General features: G+C 41.6%; 1 long non-coding RNA gene across 1 annotated transcript; it reads left to right on the top strand.

Annotated features, from left to right (window-relative positions):
• Window positions 1-10,982: 10,982 nt before the first annotated feature.
• Window positions 10,983-13,374, top strand: LOC110743633. Its single transcript, XR_002522968.2, has 3 exons — window positions 10,983-11,002; window positions 11,359-11,483; window positions 11,591-13,374. It is a non-coding gene; the product is annotated as an uncharacterized LOC110743633 (long non-coding RNA).
• The last annotated feature ends 4,483 nt before the right edge of the window (window positions 13,375-17,857 follow it).

Here is a 17,857-nt window from a genome sequence, read left to right on the forward strand (position 1 = left end):
CTAGGGGACATTTAGGGGGCTTCTTAAAGAGTAATTAACATCATCATCTTTTTTTTCGTCATCAACCCTATTTTAGAAATAGGAAAACTGAGGAGCAGAGACTCAGTAGCCTGCCTAGAGTCATAAATAGTAAATGATAGAACAGGACTCAAACTAATATCTGAGTGAGTCTAAATCCGTCGTTGTAACCAATTTCTAGTACCTGTGTAAACCTGCTGAGAAAATGTAGCTGAGTAAGCCTGCTGAGAAAATGATTTCCTTCAATACAGAACTACTGCCCTTGGTCCGGGTCAGTAACTGAGGCTTTTTTTCTTATTCAGGCAACTCTCGGAGGTCTATATTTATCTATTGTTGAGTTAGGGTACATGAGCCAGATGAGAGGGGCTCACAGGCTGAAGTGTATGTAGAGGAGGGGAGAGACAGTGACGGGCTAAGGAAACTGCATTATGTAAATCCTCCTTGGAAGTACCCTGGCTCCTGCACCCTCTCCACACACCCTGTTCCAAATCAGACTTAGCTTTCAAAGGTATGCAGACCACATGGACATCTGATCTGAGTTGCTGGGATTTGTCCTACATCTATGGTGAATTTAGGCAATATATTCCTTTTTTTTAACTACTTGTTTCCTGGTTTATTTCAAGAAAACACAAAAGTGTCTAAAGTTAAGTATATATAATTAGCTCTTTTTTTCATGAGGAATGACATTTCAGCCCTGAATGATGAAAATCACTTAGTTTGCCTCTAGTGGAAGACATAGATCCATTCATACTCAGAAAGTATTGCAGAAACCAGAAACCAAAAGTGTTCATAGACAGCACTGGGATGGGCTCTGTTGCTAGGGTGCCCACTGATGCATACATTGATAAGGACTCCATAACATCATATTAATAAAGTTGATGTGTCTTTGGTTGACTGGCCAACTACAGCTGCCTTCAAAGTTATTAAACTTCAGACCAGGCTCAAGATTTATTAAGAGATCTTGCTGTCCGATAGTCTGCATAGTGATTTTCTTACAGCAGTTGCTGCTATCATGTTCAGCCACTGGGTAAATTTCCAGCAACCAAGGTTTTGAGAGAAACTGAAATCAAATTTAATATAATTCAACTACAACAAGAATGCAACCAAAAAATAGAAAATGCCAGATACAAACGATTTCCTCAGACAATTATACATAATTGACATTAAAGAAGAATTGCCTCAGGAACCCAGGAATCTAGGGAACGAAATTTTTGCTTTACATAAAAACACTGTTGGTTCATTATCATCTTTATCATCATCATCAAGGCTAACATTTACCGACCACTTACCCCACATGAGGCATTGTGCTAGGTACTTTATTATCTCATTTATTCCTCCCCCAAACTCCACAAAATAGATACAATTATTATCGTTGCTTTTACAGTGAGATTCCCAAGGTTTAAAGCAAGTGACTTACCTACATTTACATGGTTTCAAGTGGCAAAGCTAAAGTCAACTCAAGTCATCTGGTTCAGAGTCCACATGGTCACTGTGACACCAGGTATTGCGCTCTATACTTTTCATGAGTTCAATTTTGACTAGAGTTCTATCTGGTAGGTACCAGCATGGATTGGGCATAAACTTTGTGTGGTTTCTCAATTCTCTTGGTTACCTGCTTCATTCCAAAGGCTTCTCTCAGGCTGCACCACTGTGGGGACCTTTATTGTGCCCCTGCCCAGCACCCCTGGCTGATCAGCATCCACGTGAACCCCTGGGTCTGCCCAGCTTTCACACCGCACCTGTTGAGCCTCATCATCTCTGAATCCCCTTCTGCTTCCACACTGGGATCAAATGCCACACTGCAGACCACTGGAGTGGGATTCCTGAGCAGTCACCAAAGGGCTAGAAGATGCAACCTTGAAGCTGGGGAAGAGGTAGTTGCCAATGAGGTCAATCTGTACCAATGGGAGACAAGAGATAGTAAGGGATTGAATCAATAAGTCCCTCTCCTTTCTCCCCTATATGAATAGCTCTGAGATACGGTTTCTATAAGCTTTCTAAAGAATACCCTGCTGAACAACTTCCTGTAAAGCGGTGGCCAGCCCAGTGGCACATGGCATCACATTTTTCCTCATCTTTCCTTGCCTTGTTTCCCTACTTCCCTTTACATGCATGGCTCTGGGTTTGCACTTGTCAAAGAAAGCTTCAGTGCTTTAGTCCTTGCCTTGGCTCTGCTTCCTAGAGGTCTAGGCGAAGTATCATCTCAACCTTACATCTTAAAAAACTGGGTTTCCGGGAAGCAAAGTGACTTGCCACAGATAACATATCCACCAAGGCAGAACAAATATTCAAACTGAATACTAGCAAACTCAAAAGTCTACTGTTGACTGAATTTCAGATTTCTGATTTCAGAAACTCAGTAATCGCATTGTTTTAAGCCTGTAGGAGTCTAGTAAGTTGACATGAAATTCACATATTCGCTCAGTCCTGAATCATGAACATGCATGTAGACTACCACACACTCACACACGTGACCTCAGGAAGCAAACTCAAGTTGGAGGCACAGTGCTTCCTGTGCTATTTTACTCATAATCTTTGAATTGCTCTTAGTATTAATTGCAAACTTTTTTTCTGATATAGTATGTCTTTCTTTTCTGGTTTGAGTAAAATTAAGTAAATGTCTGTTGGAAATCATCTACGTGCAGTGTACTGGGCAAACCACTCGACTGTTTCTGAATCTGATGCTGCTTATATATAACCCGGCCGGCAGAGCATCCACAGTTTGATTAGCCTTGAGAATACCCCTGCCCTGGAATTGCAAATGAGTTAGATAGGGGTCTTTCTCTGAATTCTAGAGCATCCATCCTCAATCCTAATTGGAACACACAGAGAGATGTATAAAATTATCTCAAGAGACATAGAACATTTTCTTCAAAAATGTCTAAGCAAATTAACCTCAATGCTTTTATTTATTTATTGTTTTTGAGAAACAAATGTATGCTATCCTTCACTTTTAGTTAGAAAAGGCATTAGATAAAATCAACCTAAATAAGACGGGATGTGGATGTCCCAAAAATGGTGGGGATTATGCTTTTAAAGCATGTAGGAAATCACCAGAATCTTGTGTCTGACCTGTGAGGATAAAAATGGATTAAACCAATTCCTTGGAGAAAAGTATTAGAACCAATGCCTAGCAATTAGGCTTCAAAAAGTCAGCTCCTTCAGAATACAAAGAGGTGCTTGTGTTACTTTCCATTGTCAAAGCTTTTTGAAATATTGTGAAACAAGAAACATCAGCTTATCTCTGTCTGAGGTGAACGCACAGAATGAGGAAAGGATGGACTCACAACCCAGGACAAAGAGAGAATTCTCCTGCATTTTCCCAGGCTGTCTCCCCATCACCCAGAGGCTTGGGGGATGCCATCTACCACCAACCCTCTGGAAACAGGCCTAGTTTCTGCAAGGTGCTGCTCTCAAGGTACTGCAAGTGGCATTTTAAAGACTTCTTTTATAACTTCATTTGCAGCCCTTACCATTGGTAAAACAACTCATCTTCCTAAACATCCTTTTTCAAATTTTTGTCCTCTCCCTTCTGGTAAGAGTCAAGATAGAATCCTTATAGGGCTCTCTTCTGAATGGAATGCTCATGAGCTGTAGATTATTTAAATACATCCCCTCTAAACTACTGTCTTAGTTTCGGAACCTCCCCAAAGAGGTTCCCAGATGAAGACTTGAGTGACAATAGTTTATTTGGGTGGTGATTCCTGGGCATAGAATTGAGGGAGTGGGAACATGAGATAGGGAGGGGAGAAAGCCAATAATGAGTGTGTTAATGGGAGGGTTACTACTAGGGGTAGTTGAGGCTCAAGTCCCCTGGAGAGCACACCTCAGAATCACCACACTGGAGGACACAGAGCTGGGTCTTATCCACCTTTGCCATCTCCCATTGGTGGAGGGTTGCCTCAGGGGCATGAGCTCCCCTGCACTTCCAACTTATCCCCAAGAATTCATGGGGGCATAGGGAGAGTGCAGGAGGAACCACTCAGGCAGAGAAGTGAGTGGCAGGTGCTTGAGGAGGGAAGCTGTTGGTGTGTTGAAAACTGTTTTCCCCTGCAGCTGCAGGTGGACTCAGGTGGGCCAGTGAATATGAGGCAGGCAACTACCTTCCTCTTACTCCCACCTCTCTCCTCTCAAATATGCTTTGAAAGTCCTTGACAAAGTTGCCTTATAAAAGAATCATACCTCTGGCCCTTACTAGGTATGTTATCATATGCTGACTTTAACCTCTCTGGATCTCAAATCCTTCAAGATGAAGATGGTAACAGTATCCACTTCATATGGTTTTTGAGGAGACTAAAATATGACAATACATGTAAAGCCCTTAGCACAGTGCCAGCACACTCAATAAAATACTGGCAATTGTTATGAGCTTTGTTTTGTATTTATAAGAAGTTTTTGGTTTCCTAATGCACATAAAAGTGATGTTTATACTATATTGTAGTCTATTAAGTGAGCAAAAGCACATGTCTAAAAAGCAACATATACAGCTTAATTTTAAATTACTTTATTGCTAAAAAATGCTAACAGTCATCTGAGCCTTCAGTGAATCATAATCTTTTTACTGGGAGAGAGTCTTGCTTCAGTGTTGATAGCTGCTGACTGATCAGGGTAATGGTTACTGAAGGCTGGGATAGCTGTGGAAATTTCTTAAAATAAGACAGAAATGAACTTTGACATATTGATAGACTCTTCCTTTCACAAAAGTTTTCTCTGTAGCATGAAATACTTTTTGAGAGCATTTAACCCACTGTAGAACATTTTTCGAAATGGAGGTCAGTCCTCTCAAACCCTGCCACTGCTTTATCAACTAAGTTTATGGAACATTCTGAGTCCTTTGTTGTCATTTCAACAATGTTCACAGCATCTTCACCAGATGTAGATTGCATCTTAAGAAACCACTGTCTGCTCATCCATAATAAGCAACTCCTCATTCTTTAAAGTTTTATCAGAGATTGTAGCAGTTCAGTTACATCTTCAGGCTCTACTTTTAACTGTAGTTTTCTTGCTATTTCTACCACATCTGCAGTTAATTTCTCCACACGAAGCCCTGAAGCCCCCAAAGACATCCATGAGGGTTGGAATCAACTTCTTCCAAACTCCTGTTAATGTTGATTTTTTTACCTCCTCCCATTAATTATGAATGTACTTCATGGCATCTAGAATGGCGAATCCTTTCCAGAAGGCTTTCAATTGACTTTGCCCAGATGCATCAGAAGAATCACTATCAATGGCTGCTAAAGACTTACAAAATATATTTCTTAAATAATAAGACTTGAAAGTTGAAACTGCTTCTTGATGCATAGGCTGCAGGATGGATGTCATATAAGTAGGCATGAAAATAATACTAATTACCTTGTACATCTCCACCAGTGCTCTTGAGTGACTAAACGCATTGTCAATGATCAGTTATATTTTGAAGTGAATATTAAATGAGCAGTAGGTCTCAACACTAGGATTAAAGTATTCAGTAAGCTGTGCTATAAATAGGTATGCTGTCATCCAGACTTGGTTCTATTTATAGAGTATAGGTAAAGTAGCGTGAGCAAAATTCTTAAGGGCCCTTGGATTTTCAGAATGGAAAATGAGCATTGGCTCTACAATATATAGTCACCAGCTCCACTAGCTTCTTACCAGAGAGCCAGCCTGTCCTTTGAAGCGTTGAAGCCAGGCATTGACTTCTCCTCTCTAGCTAGGAAGGTCCTAGATGGCATCTTCTTCCAATGGAAGGCTGCTTCCTCTACATTGAGAATCTATTGTTCAGTGTAGCCACCTTTATCAATTACCTTAGCTAGAGCTGGATAACTTGCTGCAGCTTCTAAATTAGCACTTGTTACTTTACCTTGAACTTTTATGTTATGGAGACAGCTTATTTCCTTAAACCTCATGAGCCAACCTCTGTTAGCTTCCAACTTTTCTTCTGCAGCTTCTTCACCTCTGTCAGCCTTTATCAACAATGAAGCCTTTTTTGTTTTCTTATTATTCATGTGTTCACTGGGGTAGCACTTTCCATTTCCTTCAAGAACTTTTCCTTTGTTTTCACAACTTGGCTGATTGATGCAGGAGGCCTAGCTTTTGGCCTGTCTTGGGTTTTGATATGTCTTCCTCACTAAGCTTAATCTTTTCTAGCTTTTGATTTAAAGTGAGAGACAGGGACTCCTCCTTTCATGTGAACACTTAGAGGCCATTGTAGGGTTCTTAATTGGCCTTATTTTAGTATTGTTGTCTCTCAAGGAATGGGGAGGCCCATGGAGAGGGAGAGAGACAGATGACCATTGGAGCAGTCAGAACACACACATTTATCGATTAGGTTCACCATCTTATATGGACACGGTTTGTGGTGCCCCAAAACAATTACAGTAGTGACATCGAAAATCACACTGATCACAGATCACCATAACAGATAAAATAATAATTTTTAAAAGTTTGAAATATTGCAAGAATTACCAAAATGTGACACAAAGACACAAAATGGGAACCCGATGTTTGAAAAACTGATGCTGACAGATTTACCTGATGCAGGGTTGCCACAAATCAATTTGTAAAAAACAAACAAACAAACAAACAAAAAACCACACACAATATCTGCAAAGCACAATAAAGCAAAGTGCAATAAAATGAGGTATGCCTATACTTTGGTCCAGGGCACTGAGCAGCCATTGAAGACTTTTAACCAGGGAAGTGATATGGTCAAAACAGTACTTTAGGAAGAATTATTCAGCAATAAGTATGGGTGAGTCACAGCACGGAAACATGGGAAGGTGGAGGTCAGTTTAGTAAGCTTTGTCTCCTCATCACTTTTTTGGCATTTAAAACAATAAAAGCCACATTGATTGTAAGTATAGAGTCTGCATAGTGGGCTCTCCTACACACCCAATAACAAGATGCAGTTCTCTCAGCAATCATTCTGGGTTCCATCACTACATGGAAATGATTTTGTGTCATTAACTATCTGGTCCCACATGTTTCTCAGACTCTCCATGGGGTAGGGCAAAGCCTCTCCTATTGATGCCTATTTTTATTTCAGCCAGACCACAGTAAATATGACTTGTGCCTAACGTGCTTCACACATCATCTTAACATGCTTTATAATTTTCAATCCTAACATATTCCACATTGCCTTAATCTCTGCCTCAGGGTACACACATAGGACTTTCTTCTCCTACCTAGCCAAATTTCTACAGAATTTATCTTTTGAACCAAGTTTGAGTTCTCTAGATATTTTATTCTTCAGCTCCATCTCAGAATCCTCCAAATGCCTGTCCTATCCATTGTTTCTACCCGTGAGCAGGACAATGAATGCCCATTGTTCACTTTATCATTAAGACAGAGCATCTATTTGCAGTTCTTTCTGTCATTAGAATTCGAAACTGAGAGATAAGTTATTTGGACAGAAACATTTCCCCCTGCTGCATAGCAATGGGCTGGTGTCCAAGCGGGGCCCAAGGGCACATCTCCAAATGGCAGATGGCGAATAACCGGCTTTGTATAAGTAACTCAACCTGATGATTACATCTAATAATTTCAGGCCTGATCCTGGGGACTCTGCCAGTACAGAGAGCAATCCTGCCACCATTTCCAGTGTGAAACATTCTTCACAGCAAGCATAATTTCATTTTTAAAATTCTGTGTGTATGTATATGCATATATGTAGATGTTAAGATGTACAGTCCCACACAAGTTGGCAGTCACTTTTGCTGGTTCTTTACCTATTGCTTTTAATAAATCATTATTACTTTCTGTGTACAGCCTTTCAGCCAAACTATACATCTTTGGAAGATAACTGACATCTACTTATGTAAAGCAATAATCATAGTGTGTTTACTATTTGCTGAGTATTTGTTATATGGGAGACACTGAAATGGCTCTCTTAAATTTCACAGTAATCCCAGGAAATGTGTATTATTAACCTCACACTATAGGTGAGGAAACTTAAGTAATATGTTCAACACTATTTTGTTAGGAAGGGTGGGCTGGGAATTTGAATTTGAGATTTTTTTCTGGGTAGGGTCTCTTTAGGAATCTGTAAATATTTGCTAAATGAGTGAATGAGTAAGGGACTCTAAAACCTATACCTTTAATCTCTATGTTATATGGGATTAATTTATAGCCATAATAACAAGCCTTAGACATTACATATGTTCCCTAACAGTAGGTGATTAAAATTACATAAAATTAACAGTTGTCTTCGAAATGTAACACCAAGGGAATAAAATCCAGGAAGCTGCACAAGTAGACTGAGGGGACCTACGTGTCGAGGTTCCCTACCGTACACGCTGGTCATCTTTATAGCCATCATTGACCACCACCATTCCCTAGGTCTGAACGTAGACTCCAACAGGCCACACCTACCAAGGACTGGCCAAAAGAAATAGATCAGTTTTGCCTTGGGCCATTAAATTCACACATCAAGATTATGTTCGGGGAACTGAAAGACATTGGCAGAGGACTTCCTGTGAGCAAGTCATGGTGCTAGAGCCTAGGGTTGAGTTCCAACCTTCTCATTCACAGTCTGGGTTCTGGAGTCCATTTCCACTGTCTGGGATGTATCGTTACTATTAATATTTCTCTTTCTTTGGATCTTATTAATGAGCCAATAGACTGATAAACACGCTCAATCCATGCACCATATTCTTTGATATTATAAAGCTAAAGAAGCAACATACTGTTACTTGGCTAGAGGCTGCTGTGCTCTGCCACCTAAATGTGCGCCAGCATTTCTCCATGGCTAAATTAAATGACTAGAGGGAATGAGAGCCCATTCACGTTTGGCTCCCCCCATCTCTTTTTCTGAGTAGTTACACCTTTTTAACTCATTTCTCCCTCGAACAAGTGAATTTTCCTTTCGATTACAGGTTATCTTTTGAGTTCACTGTTATGTCCATTTTAATTCTTGCATTCTCTTATGAGATATTCATTCTAAATGAATTGCTATCCTGTCAGTTACGTAGCTCAGCTCCTGGCATGGGAATTGTATTTCTTTAATGGCTTTATTCATCTAAACATATTCTTTTTAGAGGTCTCCATTATACCCCAGTCCTTGGAGGGAGCCCTGGCAATTGTAGAATAGGGCCTTTGGCTGCCAAGAGGCCTGAGAAACAAATCTGAAATATTTTAAAACTAAAAGAGCTCATGAACTGATGCGTGTCCTGGATTGACTGTTACTGGGCTCTCAGCACCAAACACAACACAAAACGGCAATTCTTCTTCCTGGCTGTCAGGGTGCCGAATGAGTTTTTTTCCATACTTAAAAATGGACAGAGCTTTGCAGTAATTGAATGAAATCATGTACAATAATTTTAAATATTGTTCATTCGGAGAGAGATTAGGCTTTAATTAAATGGTGTCATTTAGTATACCGTCCAGCAGATACTGTAATTGGTTTCTTTAGCAGAGAACACAGTAATATCTGAGCTTTACTGAAGTGATAATGATGCTAATTTAGCTCAGTGGATACATAAACAGCATGGCTGCTCCTGACACCCCTAGTGAACAAGAAGTAAGCTTTGATAATGACACCTGCACAACTCTTCATCAGTCATTTCTTTCTGAAATAAAATTAGCAATCACTCAGACTAAACAAAATCTGTTTACATTAAACAGGTTTGATATCTGGGATTTTCACTGGCATTAAACTGCTCATTTCCTTGAATACAAAAAGGTACGGCTGTCTTCAAAGTAGTTATGAAATTACGTATCATTTTAGCAGGAAGAATTGCATTTATTATTTTTAAAGCCTGACATAAATGCAAAATAGCACTCACTGGTTCGTTCAAAGAGGGCAGGCAATTTTCTGGCACCATAACGGCTACATATTCTAACTCCTATCTTCTCCTGGTCATTTACAAGGACATGTTCATTTCCAGGCTTGGCTCCTGTTTCCTCATTGCTCATTCCCGAAATGTGATACAATAAGGTCCTATTGTCTTTATGCCATTCTGCTTGATAATTCTGTACAAAGCCAGAAAGGAGGTTGGGGGTTGGGGTGGGGTGGGGGAATTTACCTGAATCTAAATGAAAGAAAAAAATTACCTTCCAAGATCTAATGCTCCAGACAAATTACAAAATCACCAGAGATTAGATTACATTCCTTTTCTAAATTCTTTGTTTGCAAAAAATATATGCACTGTACCTAGGGATGGAAAACTTTCATTTCCCTGTTTGCAAATGACCGTCCACATGTTTATTTTGGAAAAGAATGGAAACATTGATTATAGCAAAGAGCTGGCTGGATCACAATGTCATAAAAACAGTCTGGCTCTATCACTGGGTGGAGAAACAGAACTGGCAACCACTGGATAGGGTCCCTGGGGTGTGACTCCACCTTTATAGACTTTCCAATGGGTTATCAGGGATTTGCGACAGCGCTTAGAGCTCCTCCCTTCCCCATTCAAACTCAAGGAGGAGGCCAGGGCGGTGGCTCACACCTGTAATCCCAGAACTTTGGGAGGCCAAGGGGGATGAATCACCTGAGGTCAGGACCAGCATGGCTAACATGGTGAAACCCCGTCTCTTCTAAAAACACAAAAATTAGCTGGGCCTGGTGGCAGGCGCCTGTAATCCCGGCTACCTGTGGGGCTGAAGCAGAAGAATCGCTTGAATCTGGAATGTGGATGTTGCACTGAGCCGAGATCGCACCACTGCACTCCAGCCTGGGCAACAAGAGCAAAACTCTGTCTCAAAAAAAAAACAAAACAAAACTCAGAGAGGGTGTTCCCGGGCTCATCTTCAGAAGATGACAAATGTAACTGGGGACACAGAAATGATCATAATGCTTCCTATTTTTAAATTGCATCCTGAAAACTCTAAAATCAGGATAATCTCAACAAACTCAGGAAAGCTGGCAGCCCAAGTTGGAGAAAAAGACCCTGAGCTAAATAAAGGCTGCCCCAGAGGCTGCTTGTGTCCTCATGGTTAAGGGACAAACCATGCGGCAACACAACCCACATCACAATCCAGCTGTCATGGGCCATCATAGTCACTGATGGTATGAATAAGCCACCAGGACTCCTGCGCTCCTTGGGTTTTCTTCCTTACAAAGCAAACCACATTCACTGGACTGGAGAACAACCACAAGAAAGCTACTATATTCTGAACAATTAGGGCCTCTGCTTTGCTTCCCTGAAAATGACTCTTTAAGCCAGGGTCATCCAGTTGCCACCACAGCACCATTCTGGACAAGGCCCCACTGACCTCTTTGCCAAATCCAGTGTCCTATTTTCAGTCATTGCCCTTCTTGACCTTTCTGGGACAATTCCAGTGGTTAAATGCTGCCTTTCTGAATGCTCCCCTCCACCGGCTCCAGTAACCTATGATACACTCTTTCTCCTCTCTGATTGCCAGAGTCATTGTTTCAGAATGTGGATGTGCTCAAGTTATCTCCCTGTTTGAACCTTACATTGGCTTCCAGCTCCTACAAGACAAAAAACAGAACTCAATGGCATAGCGCTACAAAGAAAGCTACAAAGGTGGCCTCAAACATCCTTCTATTCCTGCCTTGTTGCCTGAAACGTCCTTACTGCCATCTATATACCTAATCTCTCCCTACTTATCTCTTTCTCCCTCTCTCTCTCAGAATTTCCTGTGATTATCTCAGCACCCTACCTTTTCCCAAGTCTCTGGGTCTTCCTCCATAACAGGACTCAAGTTATGTCTCTAACCTAAACATGTAAACTTCCTCCAAGCCCTTTCTGGCCCATGCAGGTAAGGTCTGCTCTTGTTTTGCCTATTATTGGCACCTTGCACAGAGTTTGACATGTTACAGGTATGTGACACGTTTGCTGCAATGAGTTAAGTTGATGTCCCCAGTATTTAGTCACACTCTTCCTCATGTGTCCACTGAATGTTCTGTGTATCTTAAGTCTTACAAATTTTAATGTGGCCTTAATTAACTGGATGAGAATTATATCTACCAAAGTCAAGATTTTCCAGGCCAAGGACCTTAGCCTGGTGCTTGGCACACAGTAGGCACCCATGAAGGGTGTGCTGGGTGAGGGCGGAGACTCTGGAAAGTGGTCCTATGAGCGTCCAGAGTGGATTTCCTTCTGAACTCCTGCTTTCTCCCTCGCTCAGGGTGGCATTTCTATAACTTTATCAGTGCCTCACAGCAGTCTTTTGAATCCTGTTTCCTGGATTCTTGCAGTGACCCAGCAGTCTCAAAACAAGCATGGACCGGTGTGGCATTTCACCCACAGCCCCACTCATAGTCTCCTTCAGGGCACACCAGAGCCTAATGCACACAGGATAAAGAAGCCTTTTCGAATCTAATCAAAGGACTGCTTTATAAGTCTTCATTTCCCCACATTCTCTGCATTCTCCTGCCTCCTCCCTTAGGCACCCACCAGGAAACAACAGCAGCCCCACAAGCCTGCAAGATAAACCCAATGGGATGACAGCCATTCCCCACAATTGAGCACACTGCGTTGCGAGATGCCCATACATTTTGCATTAAACATAGTGTATTAAATTAAAAATGAAACTTAAGTTGTTTAGTTAATGACTTTCCCAGGCCTGAGGTTGAGACCAGATCACTGATCCGTCTCTTCAGGAATGTCAGCTGGTTTTGCTGCTTGCCACAGACACTGTTTAGCTATTATGTGGCACATGAAGCACTTTTATTCATTCTTAAACCTAATGTCCAATTAAGTGAGAAAGGGGATTCATTAAATAATTTAAACTAGATCCAAATTAAAGAGCAGTTCTCTCAGTTGTACTTGCAAAAGAGTCCAATTCCACTGAAAGAATCATTTTAAACCAATGTTTGTTTGGGATGTTCTCTAATATAGGTAATTTTGAATCAGCTCCATTTATATCATCTTTTCATAGGTAACTTAAGAAAATCTAGCCTGTGGTACCCACATACAACATTTTCTCCCTGTTGATGAACTAAACTTAATTCTTTGAAAAATTGCATGAGTTTTGGTCAAATTTATATGTTCAGCTTTTACTTATGAGGACCTGTTACACTGGAAGATGAGTCATATTCATTGCCAAGATGTGAGAAAAAAACCCTTGAGTGCCATCTGGAAAACTGGTCGGTTGTAGACATCATTTACATCAGTTTATTCTTAGAAGAGCTGAGAAAAGAACTCAGAACGTTTGACCTCTACTTCCGTACATTTCCACCTCACCTGCTTAATAATCTGCCAGGAAGACCTGTAGCCCAGAGCTGAGCCATAGGAAACGCAGTTTAGAGGGTTCCAGTCAATTAACCCACCAGGTATTTGCAAAACGCATTATTGTGCTAGGGAAGGCAAGAAGAGAAAATTAATCTCCCATTCCTGAAGGTTGGTTTCTAAGTTTGTATGCAGCTCTTAATGCCAATTGGAAATGTAACCTCTTAAAGGGGGCAGAAAACCTGCAAGTATTTCCCTCAAGTCCAGGTCTTGACCCAGGCCACTGGGACTTCTACAATAACTTCCATCCGGTACATTCCACTAAGGAGGAGACCACCCCTCCTATTGTCTTCTGCCCAATTTCTGCCTCCAAAGAAAGAAGAAGTAAAAACTAAAAGGCAGAAATGAAATCCACAGGCAGACAGCCCGGGGCCACACCCTGGGCCTGGTAGTTAAAGACCCCTGACCTAATTGGTTATGTTATCTGTAGATTACAGACATTGTATGGAAAAGCACTGTGAAAATCCCTGTCCTGTTCTGTTGTGTTCTGATTACCGCTGCATGCAGCCCCCAGTCATGTACCCCCGGCTTGCTCAATCGATCACGACCCTCTCACGTGCACCGCCTTAGAGTTGTGAGCCCTTAAGAGGGACAGGAATTGCTCACTTGGGGAGCTCGGTTGCTGGAGACGTGAGTCTTGCCGAAGCTCCCGGCCGAATAAAGCCCTTCCTTCAACTTGGTGTCTGAGGGGTTTTGTCTGCGTCTTGTCCTGCTATACCACTATGCCCTTTTCCAGACAGTGAGTCCAAAGAAAAGTACATAAAAATCATCCTTTCAGCAGGCCTTCCATGGATGACCTAAGCCCCAAGTTCACTTTCATGACCACCTGCAAAACTCCCTGGGCTGAAGGAGCTGTTCTTACAGGCTAATTTGTTCCTTAACTGGACGGGAATTATATCTACCACCTTTTTCAGGTGCACTTTCACAGACAGACTTTCTAGCCTTTGGATTTGTCTTTTCCTCTCTTCAGTCAATGGAATAATAATGAAAATAGTTATTATTATTTACAACAAAATACTTCTTTCCAGGTGCCCTCTTGATACTGAGCAGATAATTAACACAGCCCTTCTCTCCCCACAGAGAAAATCAGGCTGGGGCCAGGCCAAGCCAGAGACCCCTCTTCATGCTATTCCCTGCTGCTCCCAATGCTGGTTTCCAGCTGCTCCCACTCACAAGGGTTGCCGGCAGTGTCTTCTGGCAACTCTTCCTCCTGGGGCATCTCTCATCACAGCTGCACCTTCCACCTAGCTTGTCTCTTGCCCCAGTCCATCACTTACGAAATTTCCAGCTGCTCCAGTCTCTGGCTTCTCTTGCCTCCATGAACAAGCCCATAACCTCCCAGGAGCTGGAAAGCTTCATTTACATTCTCAGCACCACCTCCAGAGAGTGGCTTCCCAAAGGGTCCACTCAGTGTCTTCCAGAAGCAGCTACAAAGGTCTGTGGCCCCTTTAACAAACATTAAGAGAAAGAAAACCACAGTGACATATATTAAGAGGGAGATGGCTACACAGCATTTTTACCTGCATATTTACTTTCATTTTCACAAAAGTCATACAAGGTAAGTGGTGTTATTTTATAAGTGAAGGTCGTGGCAAAAGGCCCCAAATTCTTCTTATGTTCCTCTGTCCTCTGTTTCACTTTTGGAAGGCATAAGGAAACCTAATTACTCTGCTCTTGTCACTTCTGTGCCCCAAATCATCCACGATTCCCCAGTGTCTGTGGAATAAAGGCCTAATTCCTTACCATAGGGCACAAGGCCGTATGCAATAAGATTAAGCCTGCAATATGATTTCCCATTTTGTCTCCTAGTCCTCTCTTATATGCATGCTGTGATCTAGGCAAAGTGAATTCCTGAGTGCTTCACACTTACCCATGGATGACAGACACCATAATGCTATGAGAAAAGCATTAGATTTGGATACAGACAGATTTGTTCAGCTCCCCAGCTCTGCCCTTAACTAGCTATTTTAGCTCAGAAAAGTAACTAAAGCTCTCTGAGCCCCAGTTTTTAAAATCAATGCATTCATTTAAAATCTACTCATTGGTGAACAAAGAGACCTAGTTCTTGCAGCTCTGCAGCTCACCCTCTGGGGTGGAATGGAGGGATGGGGGAGTTGCTCAACCTCAGCGCTGGTCCAGTGAGTGGTGGGCAACCAGAGGGAGGTACAGAGGAGAGAACTGAAAGACTTCGAGTAACTGGAGGCTGGAAGTACAATGGAGAATGGTCCCAAATGAGGCTGGAGAAGGAAGCAGAGGTCGCATTATGAAGGCTTTTTAAGCTTTGTTCAAGAATTTGGACTTGATTCGAAGGGAAATGAAGAGCAGTCACAGGGTCTTAAGAAGAAGAATGTGACCCAGTTTGTATCCTTCAAGGATCTCTCTGGCTGCTGTGTGGGGAATGGATTGGTTGAGAATGGGTGGGAGGGTAAGACCAGGAGCAGCAAGGCCAGCTAGCTGAAGGTGGTTGCAATAGTGCGTAAAAGATCGTGTGGCCTGGACCAGGGCCAAGGCAGCCAGGCACCAGGAGAGTGGGTGGACTCCAGGGATGTTTAGAGGTTGGGATCAACAGGGCTGGATGATGCTGAGGGGCAGAGTGGGAAGAGGCAAAAATCATAAGGAAGACTCAAGCTTGGGCAACAGAATGGATAGTGATGTTATTAACTGCGACAGACACACAGGACACAAGGGAGCTGGAGCGAGAGGAGGCAGAAAGAAGTGATAGGTTCAGCTCGGACATTTGGAGTTTGAGGTGGTTATGGGACAAACAACAATACCACTCCACGGGGTTCTTATAAGAATTGAGTGACATAACACGTGCAAACCTCTGGCACCTGGGGGATACCCACCAAAGGCTAGTTTTCTTTTCTGTTTCTCAAGCCATTTCCCTTGCCTTGAATGCCCTCTTTCTCATTTCCGTAAGTGCGAATATAACCCATATTGCAGAGCCCACCTCAAAAGTCACCTTCTAGCACTTCCCCAACTTTCCCAGTCAGAAGTTTTCCATACTCTGACCTCCCAGAGCATACGCTTGACCTTGCATTGTAGTTATTTGTAGCTCTGTCATGTTGCTCCTATAGCTATGGACATTTCATTAATGATAGAACCCATGCCTGATTGACCCCTGACCCTCACATTGGCCTTCGGTAATAAATAATAATATTTATATAATAATAAGAACAGTTATGTATATAATAATATAATATATTGCAATATTCCATTTATAGTGTATAGTATATTATAATAAAATATAATCATATTAATGTAATAATTCAGGGAGCCAATACAGCTATTACCGAATGAATACGTGTATTTTGCCAGACCATTTTTCTCCTGAAAGTAGTAGAGAGTGGTGGGGAAAAGAGCGTCGGTTTCTCAGTAAAACTGACTTCAGTAAATAGTTCTTTCATTTCCTAATAGTGTGACTTCAAATAAGTTACCTGATATGTCTGACCCTCAATTTCTTTATCTGGAAAATGGTAATAGAATTACCTGACTCTGGAGGTAACCATGGAACTAGATGGACTACAGTAAGTAAATTGTCCAGGACAGTATCTGGCCCTTCAACACTAAATTCTGGCTTCTTCACACTCCCGCTGTTAGCATTCACTGAAGATCAAGGAGGAACGGAGGGCCAAACACTAGCAAGAAGAAGACAATATTGATAAATTTCAGATGTCTTCAGATATATTTATTTAGTATGCTCACTTATAGTACAAATTTCCGGTATGTCTGCTGCTGTTATTAAGGCCACAATACTTCATTCCATGGTCTGTTTTCATTTCCATTACGTTATATGCCTTGCTTCCTCTTACTTTGTCATTTCTGCAAATGTTCATAATATTCAGAAATGATAAACAAGGGCCATTGCTTTGATCAGAGTCTAACAGAAATCACTGATAGAAAGCTGATCTGCCTATTGTTTAAAGAATCTTATGAGGATGGGAGATGATGAAGTAGAAAACAGAACCAAATATTGACTGAAGGCAACCACAGAAGTCAGAATGCCACCCTATCTAATCAGGACTTAAAAGAAACAGCAAAATGTGTAAAATTGAACTTGAGAGATGCAAAGGCTCAGAGATGAGGACTAATTTGAAAATGTCTGCATTGGGGGATAAAAGGGATCAGTGTCTTCTCATTAATATCCAAATTGGCTTTATATTTTTCAGGATCAATCACATAATTAAATATATATCTGGCAAATGAGAGCATAAAATCATTTGTTTATAGTACACCATATCAGGAAGTATTTTTTAAAAGTTCAAAATAAAAACAGGAATTACGGCCCTGAAAGAAGAGCAGACACATCATTTATGAGGTTCCCCTGTGTTTGCACTAAAAAGGCAAGATGATTCATTTTCCATGCAAAACATGCTTGAGATTGAGAAGAAAGTTACTGCCAGCAATTTCTGAATCTTCTCTGGGTAATCAATCAAGGTATAGAATTTAGAACGAGGCAGCTCCCTCCCCAGTAGACCAACCTTCATCTGTATCTGCCCTTGTCAAAACAGATGCAATACCAAACCAGAAGGCAAGATCCTGGGCACCATTCCAGGTGAGTGAAGTGGAATTCTATGCACTGAGCTTTGACCCTCAGCTTCACCCTCATGTGTAAAATGGAGGTAATGTAGTTTCTTGTCTATGTGTGCGTGTTACCCAAGTGAATG

The sequence above is a fragment of the Papio anubis genome, chromosome 7, assembly GCF_008728515.1.
Source record: "Papio anubis isolate 15944 chromosome 7, Panubis1.0, whole genome shotgun sequence".
Lineage (NCBI taxonomy): Eukaryota > Metazoa > Chordata > Mammalia > Primates > Cercopithecidae > Papio > Papio anubis.